The sequence below is a fragment of the Conger conger genome, chromosome 12 (genome assembly GCF_963514075.1).
Source record: "Conger conger chromosome 12, fConCon1.1, whole genome shotgun sequence".
NCBI classification, from domain to species: domain Eukaryota; kingdom Metazoa; phylum Chordata; class Actinopteri; order Anguilliformes; family Congridae; genus Conger; species Conger conger.
The window spans coordinates 15,289,403-15,312,103 of record NC_083771.1 but is presented as its reverse complement, the minus strand read 5'-3'; the positions used below and the strand labels follow the sequence as shown (position 1 = coordinate 15,312,103).

At 41.5% G+C, this 22,701-nt stretch overlaps 13 non-coding genes across 13 annotated transcripts; all 13 read left to right on the top strand.

Annotated features, from left to right (window-relative positions):
• The first annotated feature begins 941 nt into the window (after positions 1–941).
• trnar-ccu (transfer RNA arginine (anticodon CCU)) lies at positions 942–1,014 on the top strand. Its single transcript has one exon. It is a non-coding gene; the product is annotated as a tRNA-Arg (tRNA).
• A 2,346-nt stretch (positions 1,015–3,360) lies between these two features.
• Positions 3,361–3,433, top strand: trnar-ccu (transfer RNA arginine (anticodon CCU)). The gene has a single exon. It is a non-coding gene; the product is annotated as a tRNA-Arg (tRNA).
• A 1,234-nt stretch (positions 3,434–4,667) lies between these two features.
• trnar-ccu (transfer RNA arginine (anticodon CCU)) lies at positions 4,668–4,740 on the top strand. The gene has a single exon. It is a non-coding gene; the product is annotated as a tRNA-Arg (tRNA).
• A 1,236-nt stretch (positions 4,741–5,976) lies between these two features.
• On the top strand, positions 5,977–6,049 carry trnar-ccu (transfer RNA arginine (anticodon CCU)). The gene has a single exon. It is a non-coding gene; the product is annotated as a tRNA-Arg (tRNA).
• A 1,236-nt stretch (positions 6,050–7,285) lies between these two features.
• Positions 7,286–7,360, top strand: trnar-ccu (transfer RNA arginine (anticodon CCU)). Its single transcript has one exon. It is a non-coding gene; the product is annotated as a tRNA-Arg (tRNA).
• A 1,234-nt stretch (positions 7,361–8,594) lies between these two features.
• On the top strand, positions 8,595–8,669 carry trnar-ccu (transfer RNA arginine (anticodon CCU)). Its single transcript has one exon. It is a non-coding gene; the product is annotated as a tRNA-Arg (tRNA).
• A 1,598-nt stretch (positions 8,670–10,267) lies between these two features.
• trnar-ccu (transfer RNA arginine (anticodon CCU)) lies at positions 10,268–10,342 on the top strand. The gene has a single exon. It is a non-coding gene; the product is annotated as a tRNA-Arg (tRNA).
• Positions 10,343–11,568: 1,226 nt separating this feature from the next.
• Positions 11,569–11,641, top strand: trnar-ccu (transfer RNA arginine (anticodon CCU)). Its single transcript has one exon. It is a non-coding gene; the product is annotated as a tRNA-Arg (tRNA).
• An 865-nt stretch (positions 11,642–12,506) lies between these two features.
• Positions 12,507–12,581, top strand: trnar-ccu (transfer RNA arginine (anticodon CCU)). The gene has a single exon. It is a non-coding gene; the product is annotated as a tRNA-Arg (tRNA).
• Positions 12,582–13,807: 1,226 nt separating this feature from the next.
• trnar-ccu (transfer RNA arginine (anticodon CCU)) lies at positions 13,808–13,880 on the top strand. Its single transcript has one exon. It is a non-coding gene; the product is annotated as a tRNA-Arg (tRNA).
• Positions 13,881–19,976: 6,096 nt separating this feature from the next.
• trnar-ccu (transfer RNA arginine (anticodon CCU)) lies at positions 19,977–20,049 on the top strand. The gene has a single exon. It is a non-coding gene; the product is annotated as a tRNA-Arg (tRNA).
• Positions 20,050–21,284: 1,235 nt separating this feature from the next.
• Positions 21,285–21,357, top strand: trnar-ccu (transfer RNA arginine (anticodon CCU)). The gene has a single exon. It is a non-coding gene; the product is annotated as a tRNA-Arg (tRNA).
• Positions 21,358–22,592: 1,235 nt separating this feature from the next.
• On the top strand, positions 22,593–22,665 carry trnar-ccu (transfer RNA arginine (anticodon CCU)). Its single transcript has one exon. It is a non-coding gene; the product is annotated as a tRNA-Arg (tRNA).
• The last annotated feature ends 36 nt before the right edge of the window (positions 22,666–22,701 follow it).

Below are 22,701 nucleotides of genomic sequence, written 5' to 3'. Positions count from 1 at the left end.
ACAGTTTTACAAAATTTTCCCACTACATGTAGGATGACTGAAATGCAGCATTGGAACCGCCGGAGCAGAGTGGCCCAGCGAAACCGTGCTGGGCCCATAACCCAGAGGTCGATGGATCGAAACCATCCTCTGCTGTATTGCGGGTCCCTTCCTGTTAGAACTGGTCCTTGTTTCCTGAGTCTTCGTCAGGTATTCACCTTTATAAATGTGAGAACAACTCCAAACTACATATATGTGGCCTGTTTCCGTCATTTCGACTAATCCATCACCGCTAACATTTATATATTTTCTGGTTTTGAATGCATGGTACAAATTGGATTTGAAGTTTGACATACTGACAAAGCAAATTGCTTTACAGATAGCAAACCAGCCCCATAGCCCCATAATTCAGAGGAGGATGGATTGCTACAATCTCCTGGCATTCTGAAGAATATAGCAGAGTGGCGCAGCGGAAGCGTGCTGGGCCCATATCACAGAGGTCGATGGATAGAAACCATCCTCTGCTATATTGCAGGTCCCTTCCTCTTAGAACTGGCCTTTGTTTCCTGAGTCTTCAACAGGTTTTCACCTTCCTAAATGTGAGAACAACTCCAAACTACATATATGTGGCCTGTTTCCGTCATTTCGACTAATCCATCACCGCTAACATTTATATATTTTCTGGTTTTGAGTGCGTGTTACAAATTGGATGTGAAGTTTGACATACTAACAAAGGACATTTTTTACAGATCGCAAACTAACCCCATATCCCCATCATTCAGAGGATGATGGATTGCTACAATCTCCTGGCCCACCTAAGCAGTTAGCTTCGTTTAATCACCTTGAAATATTTGATGGATCCACCATTTTGGTGCATCCAAACACTTGGTAAGGGACAATTTGTTTAGACAGCATTGCTTCATCACTTTTCCTTGTGAAGATAAAAAGTCGCCCGCTTCGGTGCCCCAGTGGCCTAATGGATAAGGCACTGGCCTCCTAAGCCAGGGATTGTGGGTTTGAGTCCCGTCTGGGGTGCATTACACTTTTATTTGCCCAGTGTGCTTTATGTCTCTTAAAAGGAAATTAATCACACCCAGGGGAAAAGAATGGAAGAAGTAATAGCACTAATTTCTAAGTTGTTGTCATATTAATCAAAAAATGTAAAGCATGTCATTGTTTCTTTTTTTCATCTTCTTTTGAGGAGAATCGTAACTGAAATGTAGCCAATAAGCAGTCCCTGTGGCAAAGAATGAAGAAAATGTGATAAAAACTTGCATGGGACTTTTAGGTTAATGCTATATCAGAAAAATAAATAATTTAAGACATCAACAGTTTTACAAAATTTTCCCACTACATGTAGGATGACTGAAATGCAGCATGGGGACCGCAGCAGCAGAGTAGCGCAGCGGAAGCGTGCTGGGCCCATAACCCAGAGGTCGATGGATCGAAACCATCCTCTGTTATATTGCAGGTCCCTTCCTCTTAGAATTGGCCCTTGTTTCCTGAGTCTTCATCAAGTATTCACCTTTATAAATGTGAGAACAACTCCAAACTACATATATGTGGCCTGTTTTTGTCATTTCGACTAATCCATCACCGCTAACATTTATATATTTTCTGGTTTTGAATGCATGGTACAAATTGGATTTGAAGTTTGACATACTGACAAAGCAAATTGCTTTACAGATAGCAAACCAGCCCCATAGCCCCATAATTCAGAGGAGGATGGATTGCTACAATCTCCTGGCCTTAAGAAGAATCTAGAAGAGTGGCGCAGCGGAAGCGTGCTGGGCCCATAACCCAGAGGTCGATGGATCGAAACCATCCTCTGCTATATTGCAGGTCCCTTCCTGTTAGAATTGGCCCTTGTTTCCTGAGTCTTCATCAGGTATTCACCTTTATAAATGTGAGAACAACTCCAAACTACATATATGTGGCCTGTTTTTGTCATTTCGACTAATCCATCACCGCTAACATTTATATATTTTCTGGTTTTGAATGCATGGTACAAACGGATTTGAAGTTTGACATACTGACAAAGCAAATTGCTTTACAGATAGCAAACCAGCCCCATAGCCCCATAATTCAGAGGAGGATGGATTGCTACAATCTCCTGGCATTAAGAAGAATATAGCAGAGTGGCGCAGCGGAAGCGTGTTGGGCCCATAACCCAGAGGTCGATGGATCGAAACCATCCTCTGCTATATTGCAGGTCCCTTCCTGTTAGAATTGGCCCTTGTTTCCTGAGTCTTCATCAGGTATTCACCTTTATAAATGTGAGAACAACTCCAAACTACATATATGTGGCCTGTTTTTGTCATTTCGACTAATCCATCACCGCTAACATTTATATATTTTCTGGTTTTGAATGCATGGTACAAATTGGATTTGAAGTTTGACATACTGACAAAGCAAATTGCTTTACAGATAGCAAACCAGCCCCATAGCCCCATAATTCAGAGGAGGATGGATTGCTACAATCTCCTGGCTTTCTGAAGAATATAGCAGAGTGGCGCAGCGGAAGCGTGCTGGGCCCATATCCCAGAGGTCGATGGATTGAAACCACCCTCTGCTATATTGCAAGCCCCTTCCTGTTAGAACTGGCCTTTGTTTCCTGAGTCTTCAACAGGTTTTCACCTTCCTAAATGTGAGAACAACTCCAAACTACATATATGTGGCCTGTTTCCGTCGTTTCGACTAATCCATCACCGCTAACATTTTTATATTTTCTGGTTTTGAATGCATGGTACAAATGGATTTGAAGTTTGACATACTGACAAAGCAAATTGCTTTACAGATAGCAAACCAGCCCCATAGCCCCATAATTCAGAGGAGGATGGATTGCTACAATCTCCTGGCTTTCTGAAGAATATAGCAGAGTGGCGCAGCGGAAGCGTGCTGGGCCAATAACCCAGAGGTCGATGGATTGAAACCACCCTCTGCTATATTGCAGGCCCCTTCCTGTTAGAACTGGCCTTTGTTTCCTGAGTCTTCAACAGGTTTTCACCTTCCTAAATGTGAGAACAACTCCAAACTACATATATGTGGCCTGTTTCCTTCATTTCGACTAATCCATCACCGCTATCATTTTTATATTTTCTGGTTTTGAGTGCGTGTTACAAATTGGATGTGAAGTTTGACATACTAACAAAGCAAATTTGTTTACAGATCGCAAACTAACCCCATATCCCCATCATTCAGAGGATGATGGATTGCTACAATCTCCTGGCCCACCTAAGCATTTAGCTTTGTTTAATCACCTTGAAATATTTGATGGATCCACCATTTTGGTGCATCCAAACACTTGGTAAGGGACAGTTTGTTTAGACAGCATTGCTTCATCACTTTTTCTTGTGAGGATAAAAAGTCATTCCTTTCGGTGCCCCAGTGGCCTAATGGATAAGGCACTGGCCTCCTAAGCCAGGGATTGTGGGTTCGAGTCCCGTCTGGGGTGCATTACACTTTTATTTGCCCAGTGTGCTTTATGTCTCTTAAAAGGAAATTAATCACACCCAGGGGAAAAGAATGGAAGAAGTAATAGCACTAATTTCTAAGTTGTTGTCATATTAATCAAAAAATGTAAAGCATGTCATTTTTTCTTTTTTTCATCTTCTTTTGAGGAGAAGCGTAACTGAAATGTAGCCAATAAGCAGTCCCTGTGGCAAAGAATGAAGAAAATGTGATAAAAACTTGCATGGGACTTTTAGGTTAATGCTATATCAGAAAAATAAATAATTTAAGACATCAAAAGTTTTACAAAATTTTCCCACTACATGTAGGATGACTGAAATGCAGCTTGGGAACCGCAGGAGCAGAGTAGCGCAGCGGAAGCGTGCTGGGCCCATAACCCAGAGGTCGATGAATCGAAACCATCCTCTGCTATATTGCAGGTCCCTTCCTGTTAGAATTGGCCCTTGTTTCCTGAGTCTCCATCAAGAATTCACTTTTATAAATGTGAGAACAACTCCAAACTACATAAATGTGGCCTGTTTTTGTCATTTCGACTAATCCATCACCGCTAACATTTATATATTTTCTGGTTTTGAATGCATGGTACAAACGGATTTGAAGTTTGACATACTGACAAAGCAAATTGCTTTACAGATAGCAAACCAGCCCCATAGCCCCATAATTCAGAGGAGGATGGATTGCTACAATCTCCTGGCATTCTGAAGAATATAGCAGAGTGGCACAGCGGAAGCGTGCTGGGCCCATAACCCAGAGGTCGATGGATTGAAACCATCCCCTGCTATATTGCAGGCCCCTTCCGCTTAGAACTGGCCTTTGTTTCCTGAGTCTTCAACAGGTTTTCACCTTCCTAAATGTGAGAACAACTCCAAACTACATATATGTGGCCTGTTTCCGTCATTTCGACTAATCCGTCACCGCTAACATTTATATATTTTCAGGTTTTGAGTGCGTGTTACAAATTGGATGTGAAGTTTGACATACTAACAAAGCAAATTTGTTTACAGATCGCAAACTAACCCCATATCCCCATCATTCAGAGGATGATGGATTGCTACAATCTCCTGGCCCACCTAAGCATTTAGCTTTGTTTAATCACCTTGAAATATATGATGGATCCACCATTTTGGTGCATCCAAACACTTGGTAAGGGACAGTTTGTTTAGACAGCATTGCTTCATCACTTTTTCTTGTGAGGATAAAAAGTCATGCCTTTCGGTGCCCCAGTGGCCTAATGGATAAGGCACTGGCCTCCTAAGCCAGGGATTGTGGGTTCGAGTCCCGTCTGGGGTGCATTACACTTTTATTTGCCCAGTGTGCTTTATGTCTCTTAAAAGGAAATTAATCACACCCAGGGGAAAAGAATGGAAGAAGTAATAGCACTAATTTCTAAGTTGTTGTCATATTAATCAAAAAATGTAAAGCATGTCATTGTTTCTTTTTTTCATCTTCTTTTGAGGAGTAGCGTAACTGAAATGTAGCCAATAAGCAGTCCCTGTGGCAAAGAATGAAGAAAATGTGATAAAAACTTGCATGGGACTTTTAGGTTAATGCTATATCAGAAAAATAAATAATTTAAGACATCAACAGTTTTACAAACTTTTCCCACTACATGTAGGATGACTGAAATGCAGCATGGGAACCGCAGGAGCAGAGTGGCGCAGCGGAAGCGTGCTGGGCCCATAACCCAGAGGTCGATGGATCGAAACCATCCTCTGCTGTATTGCAGGTCCCTTCCTGTTAGAATTGGCCCGTGTTTCCTGAGTCTTCATCAGGTATTCACCTTTATAAATGTGAGAACAACTCCAAACTACATATAACGCGGCTAGTTTTTGTCATTTCGACTAATCCATCACCGCTAACATTTATATATTTTCTGGTTTTGAATGCATGGTACGAATTGGATTTGAAGTTTGACATACTGACAAAGCAAATTGCTTTACAGATAGCAAACCAGCCCCATAGCCCCATAATTCAGAGGAGGATGGATTGCTACAATCTCCTGGCTTTCTGAAGAATATAGCAGAGTGGCGCAGCGGAAGCGTGCTGCGCCAATAACCCAGAGGTCGATGGATTGAAACCACCCTCTGCTATATTGCAGGCCCCTTCCTGTTAGAACTGGCCTTTGTTTCCTGAGTCTTCAACAGGTTTTCACCTTCCTAAATGTGAGAACAACTCCAAACTACATATATGTGGCCTGTTTCCGTCATTTCGACTAATCCATCACCGCTATCATTTTTATATTTTCTGGTTTTGAGTGCGTGTTACAAATTGGATGTGAAGTTTGACATACTAACAAAGCAAATTTGTTTACAGATCGCAAACTAACCCCATATCCCCATCATTCAGAGGATGATGGATTGCTACAATCTCCTGGCCCACCTAAGCATTTAGCTTTGTTTAATCACCTTGAAATATATGATGGATCCACCATTTTGGTGCATCCAAACACATGGTAAGGGACAGTTTGTTTAGACAGCATTGCTTCATCACTTTTTCTTGTGAGGATAAAAAGTCATTCCTTTCGGTGCCCCAGTGGCCTAATGGATAAGGCACTGGCCTCCTAAGCCAGGGATTGTGGGTTCGAGTCCCGTCTGGGGTGCATTACACTTTTATTTGCCCAGTGTGCTTTATGTCTCTTAAAAGGAAATTAATCACACCCAGGGGAAAAGAATGGAAGAAGTAATAGCACTAATTTCTAAGTTGTTGTCATATTAATCAAAAAATGTAAAGCATGTCATTTTTTCTTTTTTTCATCTTCTTTTGAGGAGAAGCGTAACTGAAATGTAGCCAATAAGCAGTCCCTGTGGCAAAGAATGAAGAAAATGTGATAAAAACTTGCATGGGACTTTTAGGTTAATGCTATATCAGAAAAATAAATAATTTAAGACATCAAAAGTTTTACAAAATTTTCCCACTACATGTAGGATGACTGAAATGCAGCTCGGGAACCGCAGGAGCAGAGTAGCGCAGCGGAAGCGTGCTGGGCCCATAACCCAGAGGTCGATGGATCGAAACCATCCTCTGCTATATTGCAGGTCCCTTCCTGTTAGAATTGGCCCTTGTTTCCTGAGTCTTCATCAAGTTTTCACCTTTATAAATGTGAGAACAACTCCAAACTACATATAACGCGGCTAGTTTTTGTCATTTCGACTAATCCATCACCGCTAACATTTATATATTTTCTGGTTTTGAATGCATGGTACAAATTGGATTTGAAGTTTGACATACTGACAAAGCAAATTGCTTTACAGATAGCAAACCAGCCCCATAGCCCCATAATTCAGAGGAGGATGGATTGCTACAATCTCCTGGCTTTCTGAAGAATATAGCAGACTGGCGCAGCGGAAGCGTGCTGGGCCCATAACCCAGAGGTCGATGGATTGAAACCATCCCCTGCTATATTGCAGGCCCCTTCCGCTTAGAACTGGCCTTTGTTTCCTGAGTCTTCAACAGGTTTTCACCTTCCTAAATGTGAGAACAACTCCAAACTACATATATGTGGCCTGTTTCTGTCATTTCGACTAATCCGTCACCGCTAACATTTATATATTTTCTGGTTTTGAGTGCGTGTTACAAATTGGATGTGAAGTTTGACATACTAACAAAGCAAATTTGTTTACAGATCGCAAACTAACCCCATATCCCCATCATTCAGAGGATGATGGATTGCTACAATCTCCTGGCCCACCTAAGCATTTAGCTTTGTTTAATCACCTTGAAATATATGATGGATCCACCATTTTGGTGCATCCAAACACTTGGTAAGGGACAGTTTGTTTAGACAGCATTGCTTCATCACTTTTTCTTGTGAGGATAAAAAGTCGCCCGCTGCGTTGCCCCAGTGGCCTAATGGATAAGGCACTGGCCTCCTAAGCCAGGGATTGTGGGTTCGAGTCCCGTCTGGGGAGCATTACACTTTTACTTGCCCAGTGTGCTTTATGTCTCTTAAAAGGAAATTAATCACACCCAGGGGAAAAGAATGGAAGAAGTAATAGCACTAATTTCTAAGTTGTTGTCATATTAATCAAAAAATGTAAAGCATGTCATTTTTTCTTTTTTTCATCTTCTTTTGAGGAGAAGCGTAACTGAAATGTAGCCAATAAGCAGTCCCTATGGCAAAGAATGAAGAAAATGTGATAAAAACTTGCATGGGACTTTTAGGTTAATGCTATATCAGAAAAATAAATAATTTAAGACATCAAAAGTTTTACAAAATTTTCCCACTACATGTAGGATGACTGAAATGCAGCTCGGGAACCGCAGGAGCAGAGTAGCGCAGCTGAAGCGTGCTGGGCCCATAACCCAGAGGTCGATGGATCGAAACCATCCTCTGCTATATTGCAGGTCCCTTCCTGTTAGAATTGGCCCTTGTTTCCTGAGTCTTCATCAAGTTTTCACCTTTATAAATGTGAGAACAACTCCAAACTACATATAACGCGGCTAGTTTTTGTCATTTCGACTAATCCATCACCGCTAACATTTATATATTTTCTGGTTTTGAATGCATGGTACAAATTGGATTTGAAGTTTGACATACTGACAAAGCAAATTGCTTTACAGATAGCAAACCAGCCCCATAGCCCCATAATTCAGAGGAGGATGGATTGCTACAATCTCCTGGCTTTCTGAAGAATATAGCAGACTGGCGCAGCGGAAGCGTGCTGGGCCCATAACCCAGAGGTCGATGGATTGAAACCATCCCCTGCTATATTGCAGGCCCCTTCCGCTTAGAACTGGCCTTTGTTTCCTGAGTCTTCAACAGGTTTTCACCTTCCTAAATGTGAGAACAACTCCAAACTACATATATGTGGCCTGTTTCTGTCATTTCGACTAATCCGTCACCGCTAACATTTATATATTTTCTGGTTTTGAGTGCGTGTTACAAATTGGATGTGAAGTTTGACATACTAACAAAGCAAATTTGTTTACAGATCGCAAACTAACCCCATATCCCCATCATTCAGAGGATGATGGATTGCTACAATCTCCTGGCCCACCTAAGCATTTAGCTTTGTTTAATCACCTTGAAATATATGATGGATCCACCATTTTGGTGCATCCAAACACTTGGTAAGGGACAGTTTGTTTAGACAGCATTGCTTCATCACTTTTTCTTGTGAGGATAAAAAGTCGCCCGCTGCGTTGCCCCAGTGGCCTAATGGATAAGGCACTGGCCTCCTAAGCCAGGGATTGTGGGTTCGAGTCCCGTCTGGGGAGCATTACACTTTTACTTGCCCAGTGTGCTTTATGTCTCTTAAAAGGAAATTAATCACACCCAGGGGAAAAGAATGGAAGAAGTAATAGCACTAATTTCTAAGTTGTTGTCATATTAATCAAAAAATGTAAAGCATGTCATTGTTTCTTTTTTTCATCTTCTTTTGAGGAGTAGCGTAACTGAAATGTAGCCAATAAGCAGTGCCTGTGGCAAAGAATGAAGAAAATGTGATAAAAACTTGCATGGGACTTTTAGGTTAATGCTATATCAGAAAAATAAATAATTTAAGACATCAACAGTTTTACAAAATTTTCCCACTACATGTAGGATGACTGAAATGCAGCATGGGAACCGCAGGAGCAGAGTGGCGCAGCGGAAGCGTGCTGGGCCCATAACCCAGAGGTCGATGGATCGAAACCATCTTCTGCTATATCGCAGGTCCCTTCCTGTTAGAATTGGCCCTTGTTTCCTGAGTCTTCATCAGGTATTCACCTTCGTAAATGTGAGAACAACTACATATATGTTGCCTGTTTTTGTCATTTCGACTAATCCATCACCGCTAACATTTATATATTTTCTGGTTTTGAATGCATGGTACAAATTGGATTTGAAGTTTGACATACTGACAAAGCAAATTGCTTTACAGATAGCAAACCAGCCCCATAGCCCCATAATTCAGAGGAGGATGGACTGCTACAATCTCCTGGCATTCTGAAGAGTATAGCAGAGTGGCGCAGCGGAAGCGTGCTGGGCCCATAACCCAGAGGTCGATGGATCGAAACCATCCTCTGCTATATTGCAGGTCCCTTCCTGTTACAATTGGCCCTTGTTTCCTGAGTCTTCATCAGGTATTCACCTTTATAAATGTGAGAACAACTCCAAACTACATATAACGCGGCTAGTTTTTGTCATTTCGACTAATCCATCACCGCTAACATTTATATATTTTCTGGTTTTGAATGCATGGTACAAATTGGATTTGAAGTTTGACATACTGACAAAGCAAATTGCTTTACAGATAGCAAACCAGCCCCATAGCCCCATAATTCAGAGGAGGATGGATTGCTACAATCTCCTGGCTTTCTGAAGAATATAGCAGACTGGCGCAGCGGAAGCGTGCTGGGCCCATAACCCAGAGGTCGATGGATCGAAACCATCCCCTGCTATATTGCAGGCCCCTTCCGCTTAGAACTGGCCTTTGTTTCCTGAGTCTTCAACAGGTTTTCACCTTCCTAAATGTGAGAACAACTCCAAACTACATATATGTGGCCTGTTTCCGTCATTTCGACTAATCCGTCACTGCTAACATTTATATATTTTCTGGTTTTGAGTGCGTGTTACAAATTGGATGTGAAGTTTGACATACTAACAAAGCAAATTTGTTTACAGATCGCAAACTAACCCCATATCCCCATCATTCAGAGGATGATGGATTGCTACAATCTCCTAGCCCACCTAAGCATTTAGCTTTGTTTAATCACCTTGAAATATATGATGGATCCACCATTTTGGTGCATCCAAACACTTGGTAAGGGACAGTTTGTTTAGACAGCATTGCTTCATCACTTTTTCTTGTGAGGATAAAAAGTCGCCCGCTGCGTTGCCCCAGTGGCCTAATGGATAAGGCACTGGCCTCCTAAGCCAGGGATTGTGGGTTCGAGTCCCGTCTGGGGAGCATTACACTTTTATTTGCCCAGTGTGCTTTATGTCTCTTAAAAGGAAATTAATCACACCCAGGGGAAAAGAATGGAAGAAGTAATAGCACTAATTTCTAAGTTGTTGTCATATTAATCAAAAAATGTAAAGCATGTCATTGTTTCTTTTTTTCATCTTCTTTTGAGGAGTAGCGTAACTGAAATGTAGCCAATAAGCAGTGCCTGTGGCAAAGAATGAAGAAAATGTGATAAAAACTTGCATGGGACTTTTAGGTTAATGCTATATCAGAAAAATAAATAATTTAAGACATCAACAGTTTTACAAAATTTTCCCACTACATGTAGGATGACTGAAATGCAGCATCGGAACCGCAGGAGCAGAGTGGCGCAGCGGAAGCGTGCTGGGCCCATAACCCAGAGGTCGATGGATCGAAACCATCTTCTGCTATATCGCAGGTCCCTTCCTGTTAGAATTGGCCCTTGTTTCCTGAGTCTTCATCAGGTATTCACCTTTGTAAATGTGAGAACAACTACATATATGTGGCCTGTTTTTGTCATTTCGACTAATCCATCACCGCTAACATTTATATATTTTCTGGTTTTGAATGCATGGTACAAATTGGATTTGAAGTTTGACATACTGACAAAGCAAATTGCTTTACAGATAGCAAACCAGCCCCATAGCCCCATAATTCAGAGGAGGATGGACTGCTACAATCTCCTGGCATTCTGAAGAGTATAGCAGAGTGGCGCAGCGGAAGCGTGCTGGGCCCATAACCCAGAGGTCGATGGATCGAAACCATCCCCTGCTATATTGCAGGCCCCTTCAGCTTAGAACTGGCCTTTGTTTCCTGAGTCTTCAACAGGTTTTCACCTTCCTAAATGTGAGAACAACTCCAAACTACATATATGTGGCCTGTTTCCGTCATTTCGACTAATCCATCACCGCTAACATTTATATATTTTCTGGTTTTGAGTGCGTGTTACAAATTGGATGTGAAGTTTGACATACTAACAAAGCAAATTTGTTTACAGATCGCAAACTAACCCCATATCCCCATCATTCAGAGGATGATGGATTGCTACAATCTCCTGGCCCACCTAAGCATTTAGCTTTGTTTAATCACCTTGAAATATATGATGGATCCACCATTTTGGTGCATCCAAACACTTGGTAAGGGACAGTTTGTTTAGACAGCATTGCTTCATCACTTTTTCTTGTGAGGATAAAAAGTCATCCCGTTCGGTGCCCCAGTGGCCTAATGGATAAGGCACTGGCCTCCTAAGCCAGGGATTGTGGGTTCGAGTCCCGTCTGGGGTGCATTTCACTTTTATTTGCCCAGTGGGCTTTATGTCTCTTAAAAGGAAATTAATCACACCCAGGGGAAAAGAATGGAAGAAGTAATAGCACTAATTTCTAAGTTGTTGTCATATTAATCAAAAAATGTAAAGCATGTCATTGTTTCTTTTTTTCATCTTCTTTTGAGGAGTAGCGTAACTGAAATGTAGCCAATAAGCAGTGCCTGTGGCAAAGAATGAAGAAAATGTGATAAAAACTTGCATGGGACTTTTAGGTTAATGCTATTTCAGAAAAATAAATAATTTAAGACATCAACAGTTTTACAAACTTTTCCCACTACATGTAGGATGACTGAAATGCAGCATGGGAACCGCAGGAGCAGAGTGGCGCAGCCGAACCGTGCTGGGCCCATAACCCAGAGGTCGATGGATCGAAACCATCCTCTGCTATATTGCAGGTCCTTTCCTGTTAGAATTGGCCCTTGTTTCCTGAGTCTTCATCAGGTATTCACCTTTATAAATGTGAGAACAACTCCAAACTACATATAACGCGGCTAGTTTTTGTCATTTCGACTAATCCATCACCGCTAACATTTATATATTTTCTGGTTTTGAATGCATGGTACAAATTGGATTTGAAGTTTGACATACTGACAAAGCAAATTGCTTTACAGATAGCAAACCAGCCCCATAGCCCCATCATTCAGAGGATGATGGATTGCTACAATCTCCTGGCCCACCTAAGCATTTAGCTTTGTTTAATCACCTTGAAATATATGATGGATCCACCATTTTGGTGCATCCAAACACTTGGTAAGGGACAGTTTGTTTAGACAGCATTGCTTCATCACTTTTTCTTGTGAGGATAAAAAGTCGCCCGCTGCGTTGCCCCAGTGGCCTAATGGATAAGGCACTGGCCTCCTAAGCCAGGGATTGTGGGTTCGAGTCCCGTCTGGGGAGCATTACACTTTTATTTGCCCAGTGTGCTTTATGTCTCTTAAAAGGAAATTAATCACACCCAGGGGAAAAGAATGGAAGAAGTAATAGCACTAATTTCTAAGTTGTTGTCATATTAATCAAAAAATGTAAAGCATGTCATTGTTTCTTTTTTTCATCTTCTTTTGAGGAGTAGCGTAACTGAAATGTAGCCAATAAGCAGTGCCTGTGGCAAAGAATGAAGAAAATGTGATAAAAACTTGCATGGGACTTTTAGGTTAATGCTATATCAGAAAAATAAATAATTTAAGACATCAACAGTTTTACAAAATTTTCCCACTACATGTAGGATGACTGAAATGCAGCATCGGAACCGCAGGAGCAGAGTGGCGCAGCGGAAGCGTGCTGGGCCCATAACCCAGAGGTCGATGGATCGAAACCATCTTCTGCTATATCGCAGGTCCCTTCCTGTTAGAATTGGCCCTTGTTTCCTGAGTCTTCATCAGGTATTCACCTTTGTAAATGTGAGAACAACTACATATATGTGGCCTGTTTTTGTCATTTCGACTAATCCATCACCGCTAACATTTATATATTTTCTGGTTTTGAATGCATGGTACAAATTGGATTTGAAGTTTGACATACTGACAAAGCAAATTGCTTTACAGATAGCAAACCAGCCCCATAGCCCCATAATTCAGAGGAGGATGGACTGCTACAATCTCCTGGCATTCTGAAGAGTATAGCAGAGTGGCGCAGCGGAAGCGTGCTGGGCCCATAACCCAGAGGTCGACGGATCGAAACCATCCTCTGCTATATTGCAGGCCCCTTCCTGTTAGAACTGGCCTTTGTTTCCTGAGTCTTCAACAGGTTTTCACCTTCCTAAATGTGAGAACAACTCCAAACTACATATATGTGGCCTTTTTCCGTCATTTCGACTAATCCATCACCGCTAACATTTATATATTTTCTGGTTTTGAGTGCGTGTTACAAATTGGATGTGAAGTTTGACATACTAACAAAGCAAATTTGTTTACAGATCGCAAACTAACCCCATATCCCCATCATTCAGAGGATGATGGATTGCTACAATCTCCTGGCCCACCTAAGCATTTAGCTTTGTTTAATCACCTTGAAATATATGATGGATCCACCATTTTGGTGCATCCAAACACTTGGTAAGGGACAGTTTGTTTAGACAGCATTGCTTCATCACTTTTTCTTGTGAGGATAAAAAGTCATCCCTTTCGGTGCCCCAGTGGCCTAATGGATAAGGCACTGGCCTCCTAAGCCAGGGATTGTGGGTTCGAGTCCCGTCTGGGGTGCATTACACTTTTATTTGCCCAGTGTGCTTTATGTCTCTTAAAAGGAAATTAATCACACCCAGGGGAAAAGAATGGAAGAAGTAATAGCACTAATTTCTAAGTTGTTGTCATATTAATCAAAAAATGTAAAGCATGTCATTGTTTCTTTTTTTCATCTTCTTTTGAGGAGTAGCGTAACTGAAATGTAGCCAATAAGCAGTGCCTGTGGCAAAGAATGAAGAAAATGTGATAAAAACTTGCATGGGACTTTTAGGTTAATGCTATATCAGAAAAATAAATAATTTAAGACATCAACAGTTTTACAAAATTTTCCCACTACATGTAGGATGACTGAAATGCAGCATTGGAACCGCAGGAGCAGAGTGGCGCAGCGGAAGCGTGCTGGGCCCATAACCCAGAGGTCGATGGATCGAAACCATCCTCTGCTATATCGCAGGTCCCTTCCTGTTAGAATTGGCCCTTGTTTCTTGAGTCTTCATCAGGTATTCACCTTCGTAAATGTGAGAACAACTCCAAACTACATATATGTGGCCTGTTTTTGTCATTTCGACTAATCCATCACCGCTAACATTTATATATTTTCTGGTTTTGAATGCATGGTACAAATTGGATTTGAAGTTTGACATACTGACAAAGCAAATTGCTTTACAGATAGCAAACCAGCCCCATAGCCCCATAATTCAGAGGAGGATGGACTGCTACAATCTCCTGGCATTCTGAAGAGTATAGCAGAGTGGCGCCGCGGAAGTGTGCTGGGCCCATAACCCAGAGGTCGATAGATGGAAACCATCCTCTGCTATATTGCAGGTCCCTTCCTGTTAGAATTGGCCCTTGTTTCCTGAGTCTTCATCAGGTATTCACCTTTATAAATGTGAGAACAACTCCAAACTACATATATGTGGCCTGTTTCCGTCATTTCGGCTAATCCATCACCGCTAACATTTATATATTTTCTGGTTTTGAGTGCGTGTTACAAATTGGATGTGAAGTTTGACATACTAACAAAGCAAATTTGTTTACAGATCGCAAACTAACCCCATATCCCCATCATTCAGAGGATGATGGATTGCTACAATCTCCTGGCCCACCTAAGCATTTAGCTTTGTTTAATCACCTTGAAATATATGATGGATCCACCATTTTGGTGCATCCAAACACTTGGTAAGGGACAGTTTGTTTAGACAGCATTGCTTCATCACTTTTTCTTGTGAGGATAAAAAGTTGCCCGCTTCGGTGCCCCAGTGGCCTAATGGATAAGGCACTGGCCTCCTAAGCCAGGGATTGTGGGTTTGAGTCTCGTCTGGGGTGCATTACACTTTTATTTGCCCAGTGTGCTTTATGTCTCTTAAAAGGAAATTAATCACACCCAGGGGAAAAGAATGGAAGAAGTAATAGCACTAATTTCTAAGTTGTTGTCATATTAATCAAAAAATGTAAAGCATGTCATTGTTTCTTTTTTTCATCTTCTTTTGAGGAGTAGCGTAACTGAAATGTAGCCAATAAGCAGTCCCTGTGGCAAAGAATGAAGAAAATGTGATAAAAACTTGCATGGGACTTTTAGGTTAATGCAATATCAGAAAAATAAATAATTTAAGACATCAACAGTTTTACAAAATTTTCCCACTACATGTAGGATGACTGAAATGCAGCATTGGAACCGCAGGAGCAGAGTGGCGCAACGGAAGCGTGCTGGGCCCATAACCCAGAGGTCGATGGATCGAAACCATCCTCTGCTATATTGCAGGTCCCTTGCTGTTAGAATTGGCCCTTGTTTCTTGTGTCTTCATCAGGTATTCACCTTCATAAATGTGAGAACAACTCCAAACTACATATATGCGGCCAGTTTTTGTCATTTCGACTAATCCATCACCGCTAACATTTATATATTTTCTGGTTTTGAATGCATGGTACAAATTGGATTTGAAGTTTGACATACTGACAAAGCAAATTGCTTTACAGATAGCAAACCAGCCCCATAGCCCCATAATTCAGAGGAGGATGGATTGCTACAATCTCCTGGCATTCTGAAGAGTATAGCAGAGTGGCGCAGCGGAAGCGTGCTGGGCCCATAACCCAGAGGTCGATGGATCGAAACCATCCTCTGCTATATTGCAGGCCCCTTCCTGTTAGAACTGGCCTTTGTTTCCTGAGTCTTCAACAGGTTTTCACCTTCCTAAATGTGAGAACAACTCCAAACTACATATATGTGGCCTGTTTCCGTCATTTCGACTAATCCATCACCGCTAACATTTATATATTTTCTGGTTTTGAGTGCGTGTTACAAATTGGATGTGAAGTTTGACATACTAACAAAGCAAATTTGTTTACAGATCGCAAACTAACCCCATATCCCCATCATTCAGAGGATGATGGATTGCTACAATCTCCTGGCCCACCTAAGCATTTAGCTTTGTTTAATCACCTTGAAATATATGATGGATCCACCATTTTGGTGCATCCAAACACTTGGTAAGGGACAGTTTGTTTAGACAGCATTGCTTCATCACTTTTTCTTGTGAGGATAAAAAGTCGCCCGCTTCGGTGCCCCAGTGGCCTAATGGATAAGGCACTGGCCTCCTAAGCCAGGGATTGTGGGTTCGAGTCTCGTCTGGGGTGCATTACACTTTTATTTGCCCAGTGTGCTTTATGTCTCTTAAAAGGAAATTAATCACACCCAGGGGAAAAGAATGGAAAAAGTAATAGCACTAATTTCTAAGTTGTTGTCATATTAATCAAAAAATGTAAAGCATGTCATTGTTTCTTTTTTTCATCTTCTTTTGAGGAGTAGCGTAACTGAAATGTAGCCAATAAGCAGTGCCTGTGGCAAAGAATGAAGAAAATGTGATAAAAACTTGCATGGGACTTTTAGGTTAATGCTATATCAGAAAAATAAATAATTTAAGACATCAACAGTTTTACAAAATTTTCCCACTACATGTAGGATGACTGAAATGCATAATTTGAACCGCAGAAGCAGAGTGGCGCAGCGGAAGCGTGCTGGGCCCATAACCCAGAGGTCGATGGATCGAAACCATCCTCTGCTATATTGCAGGTCCCTTGCTGTTAGAATTGGCCCTTGTTTCTTGAGTCTTCATCAGGTATTCACCTTCATAAATGTGAGAACAACTCCAAACTACATATATGCGGCCAGTTTTTGTCATTTCGACTAATCCATCACCGCTAACATTTATATATTTTCTGGTTTTGAATGCATGGTACAAATTGGATTTGAAGTTTGACATACTGACAAAGCAAATTGCTTTACAGATAGCAAACCAGCCCCATAGCCCCATAATTCAGAGGAGGATGGATTGCTACAATCTCCTGGCATTCTGAAGAGTATAGCAGAGTGGCGCAGCGGAAGCGTGCTGGGCCCATAACCCAGAGGTCGATGGATCGAAACCATCCTCTGCTATATTGCAGGCCCCTTCCTGTTAGAACTGGCCTTTGTTTCCTGAGTCTTCAACAGGTTTTCACCTTCCTAAATGTGAGAACAACTCCAAACTACATATATGTGGCCTGTTTCCGTCATTTCGACTAATCCATCACCGCTAACATTTATATATTTTCTGGTTTTGAGTGCGTGTTACAAATTGGATGTGAAGTTTGACATACTAACAAAGCAAATTTGTTTACAGATCGCAAACTAACCCCATATCCCCATCATTCAGAGGATGATGGATTGCTACAATCTCCTGGCCCACCTAAGCATTTAGCTTTGTTTAATCACCTTGAAATATATGATGGATCCACCATTTTGGTGCATCCAAACACTTGGTAAGGGACAGTTTGTTTAGACAGCATTGCTTCATCACTTTTTCTTGTGAGGAAAAAAAGTCGCCCGCTTCGGTGCCCCAGTGGCCTAATGGATAAGGCACTGGCCTCCTAAGCCAGGGATTGTGGGTTCGAGTCTCGTCTGGGGTGCATTACACTTTTATTTGCCCAGTGTGCTTTATGTCTCTTAAAAGGAAATTAATCACACCCAGGGGAAAAGAATGGAAGAAGTAATAGCACTAATTTCTAAGTTGTTGTCATATTAATCAAAAAATGTAAAGCATGTCATTGTTTCTTTTTTTCATCTTCTTTTGAGCAGTAGCGTAACTGAAATGTAGCCAATAAGCAGTGCCTGTGGCAAAGAATGAAGAAAATGTGATAAAAACTTGGATGGGACTTTTAGGTTAATGCTATATCAGAAAAATAAATAATTTAAGACAGCAACAGTTTTACAAAATTTTCCCACTACATGTAGGATGACTGAAATGCAGCATTGGAACCGCAGGAGCAGAGTGGCGCAGCGGAAGCGTGCTGGGCCCATAACCCAGAGGTCGATGGATCGAAACCATCCTCTGCTATATTGCAGGTCCCTTGCTGTTAGAATTGGCCCTTGTTTCTTGAGTCTTCATCAGGTATTCACCTTCATAAATGTGAGAACAACTCCAAACTACATATATGCGGCCAGTTTTTGTCATTTCGACTAATCCATCACCGCTAACATTTATATATTTTCTGGTTTTGAATGCATGGTACAAATTGGATTTGAAGTTTGACATACTGACAAAGCAAATTGCTTTACAGATAGCAAACCAGCCCCATAGCCCCATAATTCAGAGGAGGATGGATTGCTACAATCTCCTGGCATTCTGAAAAGTATAGCAGAGTGGCGCAGCGGAAGCGTGCTGGGCCCATAACCCAGAGGTCGATGGATCGAAACCATCCTCTGCTATATTGCAGGCCCCTTCCTGTTAGAACTGGCCTTTGTTTCCTGAGTCTTCAACAGGTTTTCACCTTCCTAAATGTGAAAACAACTCCAAACTACATATATGTGGCCTGTTTCCGTCATTTCGACTAATCCATCACCGCTAACATTTATATATTTTCTGGTTTTGAGTGCGTGTTACAAATTGGATGTGAAGTTTGACATACTAACAAAGCAAATTTGTTTACAGATCGCAAACTAACCCCATATCCCCATCATTCAGAGGATGATGGATTGCTACAATCTCCTGGCCCACCTAAGCATTTAGCTTTGTTTAATCACCTTGAAATATATGATGGATCCACCATTTTGGTGCATCCAAACACTTGGTAAGGGACAGTTTGTTTAGACAGCATTGCTTCATCACTTTTTCTTGTGAGGATAAAAAGTCGCCCGCTTCGGTGCCCCAGTGGCCTAATGGATAAGGCACTGGCCTCCTAAGCCAGGGATTGTGGGTTTGAGTCTCGTCTGGGGTGCATTACACTTTTATTTGCCCAGTGTGCTTTATGTCTCTTAAAAGGAAATTAATCACACCCAGGGGAAAAGAATGGAAGAAGTAATAGCACTAATTTCTAAGTTGTTGTCATATTAATCAAAAAATGTAAAGCATGTCATTGTTTCTTTTTTTCATCTTCTTTTGAGGAGTAGCGTAACTGAAATGTAGCCAATAAGCAGTGCCTGTGGCAAAGAATGAAGAAAATGTGATAAAAACTTGCATGGGACTTTTAGGTTAATGCTATATCAGAAAAATAAATAATTTAAGACATCAACAGTTTTACAAAATTTTCCCACTACATGTAGGATGACTGAAATGCAGCAAGGGAACTGCAGCAGCAGAGTGGCGCAGCGGAAGTGTGCTGGGCCCATAACCCAGAGGTCGATAGATCGAAACCATCCTCTGCTATATTGCAGGTCCCTTCCTGTTAGAATTGGCCCTTGTTTCCTGAGTCTTCATCAGGTATTCACCTTTATAAATGTGAGAACAACTCCAAACTACATATATGTGGCCTGTTTCCGTCATTTCGGCTAATCCATCACCGCTAACATTTATATATTTTCTGGTTTTGAGTGCGTGTTACAAATTGGATGTGAAGTTTGACATACTAACAAAGCAAATTTGTTTACAGATCGCAAACTAACCCCATATCCCCATCATTCAGAGGATGATGGATTGCTACAATCTCCTGGCCCACCTAAGCATTTAGCTTTGTTTAATCACCTTGAAATATATGATGGATCCACCATTTTGGTGCATCCAAACACTTGGTAAGGGACAGTTTGTTTAGACAGCATTGCTTCATCACTTTTTCTTGTGAGGATAAAAAGTCGCCCGCTTCGGTGCCCCAGTGGCCTAATGGATAAGGCACTGGCCTCCTAAGCCAGGGATTGTGGGTTCGAGTCTCGTCTGGGGTGCATTACACTTTTATTTGCCCAGTGTGCTTTATGTCTCTTAAAAGGAAATTAATCACACCCAGGGGAAAAGAATGGAAGAAGTAATAGCACTAATTTCTAAGTTGTTGTCATATTAATCAAAAAATGTAAAGCATGTCATTGTTTCTTTTTTTCATCTTCTTTTGAGGAGTAGCGTAACTGAAATGTAGCCAATAAGCAGTGCCTGTGGCAAAGAATGAAGAAAATGTGATAAAAACTTGCATGGGACTTTTAGGTTAATGCTATATCAGAAAAATAAATAATTTAAGACATCAACAGTTTTACAAAATTTTCCCACTACATGTAGGATGACTGAAATGCAGCATTGGCACCGCAGGAGCAGAGTGGCGCAGCGGAAGCGTGCTGGGCCCATAACCCAGAGGTCGATGGATTGAAACCATCCTCTGCTATATTGCAGGTCCCTTGCTGTTAGAATTGGCCCTTGTTTCTTGTGTCTTCATCAGGTATTCACCTTCATAAATGTGAGAACAACTCCAAACTACATATATGCGGCCAGTTTTTGTCATTTCGACTAATCCATCACCGCTAACATTTATATATTTTCTGGTTTTGAATGCATGGTACAAATTGGATTTGAAGTTTGACATACTGACAAAGCAAATTGCTTTACAGATAGCAAACCAGCCCCATAGCCCCATAATTCAGAGGAGGATGGATTGCTACAATCTCCTGGCATTCTGAAGAGTATAGCAGAGTGGCGCAGCGGAAGCGTGCTGGGCCCATAACCCAGAGGTCGATGGATCGAAACCATCCTCTGCTATATTGCAGGCCCCTTCCTGTTAGAACTGGCCTTTGTTTCCTGAGTCTTCAACAGGTTTTCACCTTCCTAAATGTGAGAACAACTCCAAACTACATATATGTGGCCTGTTTCCGTCATTTCGACTAATCCATCACCGCTAACATTTATATATTTTCTGGTTTTGAGTGCGTGTTACAAATTGGATGTGAAGTTTGACATACTAACAAAGCAAATTTGTTTACAGATCGCAAACTAACCCCATATCCCCATCATTCAGAGGATGATGGATTGCTACAATCTCCTGGCCCACCTAAGCATTTAGCTTTGTTTAATCACCTTGAAATATATGATGGATCCACCATTTTGGTGCATCCAAACACTTGGTAAGGGACAGTTTGTTTAGACAGCATTGCTTCATCACTTTTTCTTGTGAGGATAAAAAGTCGCCCGCTTCGGTGCCCCAGTGGCCTAATGGATAAGGCACTGGCCTCCTAAGCCAGGGATTGTGGGTTCGAGTCTCGTCTGGGGTGCATTACACTTCTATTTGCCCAGTGTGCTTTATGTCTCTTAAAAGGAAATTAATCACACCCAGGGGAAAAGAATGGAAGAAGTAATAGCACTAATTTCTAAGTTGTTGTCATATTAATCAAAAAATGTAAAGCATGTCATTGTTTCTTTTTTTCATCTTCTTTTGAGGAGTAGCGTAACTGAAATGTAGCCAATAAGCAGTGCCTGTGGCAAAGAATGAAGAAAATGTGATAAAAACTTGCATGGGACTTTTAGGTTAATGCTATATCAGAAAAATAAATAATTTAAGACATCAACAGTTTTACAAAATTTTCCCACTACATGTAGGATGACTGAAATGCAGCATTGGAACCGCAGGAGCAGAGTGGCGCAGCGGAAGCGTGCTGGGCCCATAACCCAGAGGTCGATGGATCGAAACCATCCTCTGCTATATTGCAGGTCCCTTGCTGTTAGAATTGGCCCTTGTTTCTTGAGTCTTCATCAGGTATTCACCTTCATAAATGTGAGAACAACTCCAAACTACATATATGCGGCCAGTTTTTGTCATTTCGACTAATCCATCACCGCTAACATTTATATATTTTCTGGTTTTGAATGCATGGTACAAATTGGATTTGAAGTTTGACATACTGACAAAGCAAATTGCTTTACAGATAGCAAACCAGCCCCATAGCCCCATAATTCAGAGGAGGATGGATTGCTACAATCTCCTGGCATTCTGAAGAGTATAGCAGAGTGGCGCAGCGGAAGCGTGCTGGGCCCATAACCCAGAGGTCGATGGATCGAAACCATCCTCTGCTATATTGCAGGCCCCTTCCTGTTAGAACTGGCCTTTGTTTCCTGAGTCTTCAACAGGTTTTCACCTTCCTAAATGTGAGAACAACTCCAAACTACATATATGTGGCCTGTTTCCGTCATTTCGACTAATCCATCACCGCTAACATTTATATATTTTCTGGTTTTGAATGCATGGTACAAATTGGATTTGAAGTTTGACATACTGACAAAGCAAATTGCTTTACAGATCGCAAACTAACCCCATATCCCCATCATTCAGAGGATGATGGATTGCTACAATCTCCTGGCCCACCTAAGCATTTAGCTTTGTTTAATCACCTTGAAATATATGATGGATCCACCATTTTGGTGCATCCAAACACTTGGTAAGGGACAGTTTGTTTAGACAGCATTGCTTCATCACTTTTTCTTGTGAGGATAAAAAGTCGCCCGCTTCGGTGCCCCAGTGGCCTAATGGATAAGGCACTGGCCTCCTAAGCCAGGGATTGTGGGTTCGAGTCTCGTCTGGGGTGCATTACACTTTTATTTGCCCAGTGTGCTTTATGTCT